At 39.3% G+C, this 8,572-nt stretch overlaps 1 long non-coding RNA gene across 1 annotated transcript; it reads left to right on the top strand.

The window, feature by feature from the left end:
• The first annotated feature begins 5,953 nt into the window (after window positions 1–5,953).
• On the top strand, window positions 5,954–8,438 carry LOC125483641. Its single transcript, XR_007262578.1, has 3 exons — window positions 5,954–6,071; window positions 6,172–6,247; window positions 7,442–8,438. It is a non-coding gene; the product is annotated as an uncharacterized LOC125483641 (long non-coding RNA).
• The last annotated feature ends 134 nt before the right edge of the window (window positions 8,439–8,572 follow it).

The raw sequence follows: 8,572 nt of genomic DNA on the forward strand, positions 1-8,572 counted from the left end.
CCCCCCCCCCCCCCCCCCCCCCCCCCCCCGTGCAGTTTCACCAGGGTTGCTGAGCTTCTCATCTCATTGGTCCAAACATAGACAAGATATCTTACTTCAAAGATGAGGTGTGAATGAATGGCCTTCATATGGGGGCAGTATATTAGAATGTGAGATCAAAAATCCCTGGCTAAACATAAGTCAATAGATATTGAGGTTGGGGTGTGTGAGGGGGGATCTTCCCTGGCTGGAGCCATAATGATCACAAAGGAAGATTGTTATGGTTGTTAAAGGTTAATTGCAGGATATCACAGGAGTTCCTCAGGGTAGCAACTTTAGCCCACATGTCTTCAGCTGCTTCAACATTGACTTTCCTTGTATCCTAAATAGGAATTGGGATGTTTGCTCATGTTTGTACAGTGTTTCAAACAATTTGCAAGAACAGATGCTGAAGTGGTCAGTGTCCGTATACCGCAAGATTTGGACCACTGTCAGTCTTGGCTGATGATAAATGGCAATTATCATTCCTACCACACAAGTGCCAAATAATAACTCTCTCTAATGAGAGAGCCCCTTTGTATTCGATGACATTACACTTGCTGGATCTTGAACTATCCACAGCATGGGGGTTCCATTGACTCGAAACTGAACTGGACCAGCCATTTAAGTACTGTGATTACAAGAACAGGTCAGAAGCTGTGAAATCTGTGGCAAATAACTCGCCTTTTGTCTACCCCGTGACTATTTACCATCTACAAGGTATAAGTTAGGATTGTGATGGCATACTAAATAAGAACTGAAAGAACAGTTGATGCTGTAAATCGGGAACAAAAACAGAAATTGCTGGAAAAGCTCAGCAGGTCTGGCAGCATCTGATTTTTTTTCTTCAGAGTTAACGTTTTGGGTCCTGAAACGTTAACTCTGTGAAGAAAAAAATCAGATGCTGCCAGACCTGCTGAGTTTTTCCAGCAACTTTTGTTTTTGTTGTCATCACATACTCTCCACATGCCTGGATGGATTGAGCTCCAACAATAATCAGGAAGCTCAACATCTTCCAGAACAAAGTAGCCTTCTTGATTGACATTCTATTCCCCACTTTCAACGTTCACTATCTCCACAATCAAGTCAGTGGTAGCAATGTGCACCATATAGAAGGTGCAATGCGGCAACTCATCCAGGCTTTTTTTGACAGAATCTTCCAAACCTACAACTAAAGTGTTATAATCCTGGCTGGTGGAAATACTGTAGTCAGATGCCAGAGTGAAACCTTGCAATTTGGTTATTGTAGTGGTCAGTCGCAGAACATATTCAAGATGTTGCTACTGTATTTTAACAAAAGAGCATCAACTTACCAAGGAAAAGAAACACAAACTATTTTACACGGTGTATAAAAAGTATTCAAAACTCTCTTATTACAAATATCAGAAATAACGATTCAACTTTTTTCACCCTGAATGACAACTGCAGAGATATCAAACCTCACTGAACGGTTTCCAATGTAATTTTCCTTGTTCGGTTGGCATGGTTGTACTTGGTTTCTTTCTGGCAAACTTCTGCATTCATTCAATGTTATCATCTTTAAAAGCTTAAAGTAAAGACAGCTACAAAGACATGAGGGAGGAGCTGGCCAAAGTTGAATGGAAGGTGAGCCTAGCAGGGAAGATAGTGGAGCAGCAGTGGCAGAAGTTTCTGGGGTGAATTTGGGAGGCATGGCAGAAATTCATCCCAAGAAAGAAACAACACACTAAATGGGCACAAGGTAACCATGGGTAACTGGGATGTTGGGGGAAGCATAAACACAAAAGAAAAAGCATACAATATGGTGAAGATTAGTGGGAAGCCTTTAAAAACCAGCAGAGGGCAACTAAAAGAGCAACGCAGTAAGGGGAGAGAAGATAAAATGAGGATAAGCTAGCTAGTAACAAACGAAGATTGCAAGAGTTTTTGTTTAAAAGTTATCTAAAAGGTAAGAGTATATATTTGGACTACTGGAAAATGTGGCTGGAGAAGTAATAATGGGGAACAAAGAAATGGCGGAGGAACTGAATAAGTAAGTACTTTGCATCAGTCTTCATTGTGGAAGACATGAGTTGCATAGCAGGACTTGGAGAGTCAAGAGTAGAGGTGAGTGTCATGGCCATGACTAAGGAGAAGGTGCTGGGGGAAGCTGAAAGGTCTGAAGGTGGAGAAACAACCTGGACTGGATGCATTACATCGGAGAGTTCTGAAGGAGATAGCTGAAAAGATTATAGAGACATTAGGGTTGATCTTTCAGGAATCACTGCAGTCAGATGGAGTCTTAGAGGACTGGGAAATTGCTAATGTTGTACAAATGATTGAGAAAGGAGGGAGGCAAAAAATTGCAGACTATGGGCTGGTTAGCCTGACTTCAGTCATTGGCAAGATTTTAAGAGTCCATTATAGAGGATGAATTTGCAAGGTACTTGAAAGTGCAAGGTGAAATAAGGCTGAGTCTTCATGGCTTCAAGGGGAGGTCATGCCTGACATATCTGTTGGAATTCTTTTGAGGTAATGAGCAAGTTAGACAAAGGAGAGCTGGTGGACATGATTTATTTGGATTGCTAGAAGGCCTTTTGATATGGTGCACAGGAGGCTGCTAAATAAGATTAAAAACCCATGTTTTAGGGGCAAAGTACTGGCATAGATAGAGGATTGGCTGACTGGCAGATGGCAGAGAGTAGGATAAAGGGGTCTTCTTCAGAATGGCACCTGGTGACTAGTAGAGTTCAGCAGGGGTCTGTTGGGACCACAAGTATTCATGTTATATGTTATCAATCTGGACAAAGGAACTGAGAGCATTGTCACAAAAAGTTGCAGATGAGATAAAGATAGGTGGAGGGGCTGTGAGGAGGTGGAAATGCTGCAGAATGATTTAGGCAGTCTAGGAGAGTGGGCAAAGAAGTGGCAGAACACAATTGGGTAAGTATGAGGTTATGCACTTTGGTCAGAAGAGTACAGGCATAGACTATTTTCTAAACTATGAAAGGCTTCAGAAATTGGAAGCATAAAGGGACTTGGGAATTGTGTACTTCAGGATTCTCTAATTTTACAAGCAGGTTCAATTGGCAGGAAGGCAAGTGCAGTGCTCGCAGTCATTTCATGAGGGCTGGAAAACAAGAGTAGGGGTCTATTTCTGGTCAGGCTGTGGTCAGAGTGCATTTGGAATATTATGAGCTGTTGTGGGCTCCATATCTAAGGAAGGATGTGTTAGTGTTGGAGGGAATTCAGAAGGGGTTCACAAGAATGAGCCTGGGAATAAAGAGCTTGTCACGAGGAGTGGTTGACGATTCTGGGTCTGTACCGAATGGAGTTAGGAAGAATGAAGGAGGATCTGATTGAAACTTACAGAATACTGAGAGGCCTGGATAGAATGAACTTGGAGAATGTTTCCAGTGTTAGGAGAGACTAGGACTTGATGGCATACCCTCGCAGTGAATGTTCAACTCTTTAGAATTGAGATGATGACACATTTCTTCAGCCAGAGGGTGGTGAATCTGTGGAACATATCGCTGAGTCATTGAGTGTATTTAAGGCAGAGTAAGATAGGTTTTTGATTAGTAAGGGGATCAAAGATAACAGGGAGAAGGCAGGAGAATGGGGTTGAGAAATATATCAGCCGTGATCAAATGGCAGAGCAGACTCAATAGGCTAAAAGACCTAATTTTGTTTGTATATCTTGTGGGGTCTTACGGTCTAACAAGGCTTTGTAGTAAAACGCCACCATTGTTTATTACAATGGCTTCCTTAAACTCTTCTTCCACATTCTTCTCTTTCTGGAGATTTCGCTCACTGACACGAAACTGCTCAGGCCCTCTGTTCAGTGAAAACTGCTTTGAAGACTATTAAGCCAATTTACTGCCATGGAGCTGTTATTTCTAATAAAAACCTGCACATACCATAACCTTCTAGATGGTTTTGCCTTTATGAAAGGGAACTGTTTCTGTGTGGGTTTCTCTATGTCACAGGATACTTCTTTTCAGACAACAGTCCAATTTTTTTTTTCTTTGTATTCTAAGACACTGAAAATACTCACTGTGGTGTTTTATTAAACTCTCATTTAAATGCATGTAAACACATTTCCAGGGTCCCCGCCTAGCGCCAACCCCCACCCCACTCCCCGGACATCATTCCAAAAACTCAAAAATGCCCTCCTTAACATAAGATAGTATTCCTATCAGTCTAAAACTATACATGGATCAATGAGCCATATGGCTTATTTGTGCTTTTATGTCTGATGGGCCAAAATCTGGAACTTCTTTCCTAATCGTACGCTGAGAATGTCTTTATCTTTGTCTTTGCCACACAGATTGTAGTAATTGAGCCAGAAGGCCCACCATCACCTTCTTTAAGAGCAATTTGAGATGCTGGCTTTGGCAGTGACAGTCACATCATGTGATTTGAATAAAGCAAAATAAACCTTGCTTTGACACAAAATTAGGTAGGAAGGCAAGTGGTGAGGATGACAGAGACTGCAGAGTGATATAGACAGGTTAAGCAAGTGGGCAAAAGCTTGGCAGATGGAATATAGTGTGGGGAAATGAGGTTTCGCATTTAGGCGGGAAGAACTGGTGAGATGAATATTATTTGAACGGAGAAAGACTGCGGAAAGCTGTAGAACAGAGGGATTTGGGAGACCTGTATGAATCTCAAAAAGCTAGCAGCCAAGTTCAATGGATCGTTGGGAAGTCAAATGGAATGTTGGACTTTAGTCCAAAGGGAATAGAGTATAAAAATCTTGCTAAAACTACCAGGCACTTATTGACTGCACCTGGAATACTGTAAATAGTTTTGGGCCCCTTATCTAGGGAAAGATATACTCGCATCGAAGGCAGTTCAGAAAAAGTTCACTCAGTTTATTCTGGGTATGGAGGGACTGTCTTATGAGGAGCAGTTGAGTAGTTTGGGTGTTTACTCATTGGAGTTTAGAACAATGAGATGTTGTTGAATCATAGAAGATTCTTGGGGAACTTGACAGAGTAGATTGGGAGAAGTTATTTCCCCCTGTCGGGGAGTTTGGGACGAGAGGTCATAATCTCAGAATAAAGGTACACGTGTTTAAGGTAGATACGAGGAGGAATTTCTTGAGGGTAGCGAATTTGTATAATGTTTTGCCACAGGGTTGTCAAGGCTGTGTTTGACAATTTTTGTTAACTTTAGTTTGAAACATTTGACTCTGTATTTACCAGTCTAGGTTTAAAGGCTGTTGGTATTCATTTCAAAACGGATATTTTGCATTCTTTCTGCTCAAGAAAGCAATTCTGGAAATACTTGCAGTAATCTTCCTGAGAAACATTAACAGAATTATTTAATGCTTCAGCTTTGTTTTTGTTTTCAAACAAACAGGGGGTTAATTGGTATCTCATGATGCCTGCATATCTTGTCAGTTATTTTTGAGAAATGTAATTTCCTTCATGAATCATGTTTCATTGTTTACAAAACTGAAGTTTTTGATACACCATCATGAAAATTTGAACTTTTACACGCCTTAACCAATGGTAAACCTATTTATCTTTAATTCTGAGATTTTTTTAAAATTAACAAAATAGAACTCCTTTCTTTTATTTATGTATTTTATGTTATACCACAATTTTATGTTCCTATCTTTATTTCGAAATTGACAAGTATTTAGAGGTAAAATCATAAAATGGGCATTTTAAAATACAATGAATTCAAAGTGACTTCTGTTACAGCTCTGTATTTTCAGTTGTTTTGAATTTGTTATGGGTAATCTCAAGTTTAAAATTGCATGTGTTAAGGTTACATTGGATTTTTAACCTGAATAATAATAGAGCTTTCTGTTCAGTTGGGGTGACCTACCATGACACTGCTAGGCAACAAAGAGGAGTTTTCTGTGTAAATTGCCAATGGTAGCAGGCAGGATATCCCCCAATCAGCTGTATGCTCTGCTGAAAAGCCAGCACTGACGGATGAGCTCGTTCAGTCAGCTGGTAGGAATGAAGTGAAAACTGTAGACAGTAAGAACAAGGCAGTGTATGTCAATTTGGCTTCTTTGTGGGTGGGAAAGCATGAAAATCAAAAGGGTAATGATTAACTGACCGTGCTACTCCAAGGTATGTCATAGTCTGCCATAAGATATTTTAGTAAGGTTTATGTTACTCTCCTCTTAAACGCAGTATAGTTATGTTAGCACTGCAATTGAATGTTTTACAGAAAAGTTGGATGTATTAGCACTGTTGGATTAAGATGTTTGCGTACCTTATCTATGAGGTGAGAACTACAAGGCAAGGTAATTATGCAATTCAAGTTGTTTGGAAGAATTTTCATAATGTTTATAATTTATGATTGATTCAAAGAGTTGCTATATTTTTACAATATACTGCTTCCATGCCATATGCATACAAATGTTTAATTGTTGAGCAGGTGAATTGTGCTTTTTTTTTTGTTACTCCAAGATTGTTAGTTCTTTCATATGATTTGAAATTATTGTCCTCATCAGTTAATGTGGATGAATGATGTGTAAGAACTGGTAGGTGTTCATGCATGCACAAAACACCTATAGACTATCTCCATTTGAATGCAAAACAATGAAGAGCTGGCTATTCAACAAAGTACTAGCTATCGGGCCCAAGACAAAATGGGCTTTACCAGCAGTCACGCAACATTTGAGTAAATTTACCCATGTCACAAACGTGTGTGTGTGTGTGTGTGTGTGTGTGTGTATTAAGTACTTTTCATGCTCTCTTTTTGATTATTTTTATTGGTCTCTGTCATCAATTATACTTCAGTCTTCATTTGCACAATTGCTCATTAATCTTGAAACGAAATTATTTTAGAATAAGCATTTGGAGTGGTTGTATTCTCTGTGGCCTAATGTCGAGCTCCTATGATTACTTACGATGTATTCCTTTGAAATTTGTGTTTGCAGTACCAATTTCAAAGAATGGAAGATGCGTATTTGTGTTTTAATGCAAAAAACTTAAATTCTTTTAATGTTACTTTAAATTCAAAGTTTTCAACAAATAAGTTGGAAGAAAAGCAACACCATTAACAAGTCAGTCCAGTGGGGTTCTTTTTTCAGATGTTTTGGAGGTTTGCAAGACTGTGTAGCATTACAATAAAAGTTGATGCCTGTGTAATCTATATGGGGTAACAAATCTTCACAAGTATGGCAATGAATCTTAAACTAAGAGAATGAAACTCATTGTTGGTTCACTTCTCTTGAGTTTCTGTCCTGTACATTTGTACTTACCTCGATCCTTCTGCTTCAAAAGCTCATGAATATTCTGAATTTCTGCAAATACTGAAAAAAATTAAGAAATTATAGGGAAGATTATAAAGGAAATCGTAAGTTTTTCTTAAAATAAATTGCTTGCAGTATTTTGAGCTTTAGTTTTATTTAAGGTTGCATTTTCTTTTGAGGCAAAGCTATTTTTCTCCTCCACCCACATGCCTTTAATTTATTTTTGTTTTGTTCCCTTAGTAGATGATTTCTGATATGCTGGGTTGCAGTTCCATGGATGGTGGCAGCCGTCTGGTATTTTATCTAAGCAGTCATATTTTATTTGTGAGCCTCGTATTGATGACATTTGTTATGAAACTGCAATTCTGCTTCCTTGCCAGATGTTCAAACATGTATTTGCCACTAGAATGCATTATATAGTGGAAAGGCTGTAGTTTTTCTTCTCAAGCCTTTATATGAGCATAAGAATTAGTAAAAGGAATAGGGCATTTGGCTCCTCAATCATGCTCTGCTATTCAATAAGTTTCTGACTGTCTCCCCTCAATCATGCAAGATTGAACCACTTAGTGTTATATCCCATTTTTCTAGTTGAAATCTACTAATTTAGCATGTATAAAGGATTCAGTTTGGATCCTTACTGGTTGATATAATTCATGCTCACAAACAGTGCATTTATGTAACCAGCCATTGATCGTTCCTGAAACCTGTTGTTGCTAAAACCCCTAACCCCATTTGCTCCATTCCCTTTCCCCAATTGTGAATTTACATTGAACAATGACTTTAGAGAATTGATATTTTCTTTTCTTGGCTTTCTTTGGGAAATAATTAGGTGCCCTTGGAAATCTAATATGACTGGGAGGAGTAGTGTAGAATATCTTTCCTTGTTAGCTGATATCCAAAATATTGCAGCTTTTTCTCAAGTAGCCTTTATATGGGCTTGCATCTATTTCCTCTGTTCTTTATTGCACAGATAGATGAAATACCGAAACAATTCATATAGTTCCTGGACTATAGAAAGTGATTTGAAGGTATTTGGCATATGTCGGAGTTCTTCAGAGTAGTCTTTTTATCCCCCTTTATTCATTAACGGTGTCACTGGCTAGGCAGCATTTATTGCCCAAAGTCAACCACATTGCTGTGAGTCTGGAGTCAAGTGACCAGGTAAGGATGGCAGAGACAACAGGGTGCAGGGCTGGATCTGCCATCCTTGCCTGGTCTGGCGTATATATAACATCAAACCTACAGAAATAGTAGGAACTGCAGATGCTGGAGAATCCGAAACAACAAGGTGCAGAGCTGGATGAACACAGCAGGCTAAGCAGCATCATAGGAGCAGAAAGGCTGACGTTTCGGGCCTAGACCCTTCACCAT

Source organism: Rhincodon typus, chromosome 1 (assembly GCF_021869965.1).
Source record: "Rhincodon typus isolate 14 chromosome 1, sRhiTyp1.1, whole genome shotgun sequence".
Taxonomy (NCBI): domain Eukaryota; kingdom Metazoa; phylum Chordata; class Chondrichthyes; order Orectolobiformes; family Rhincodontidae; genus Rhincodon; species Rhincodon typus.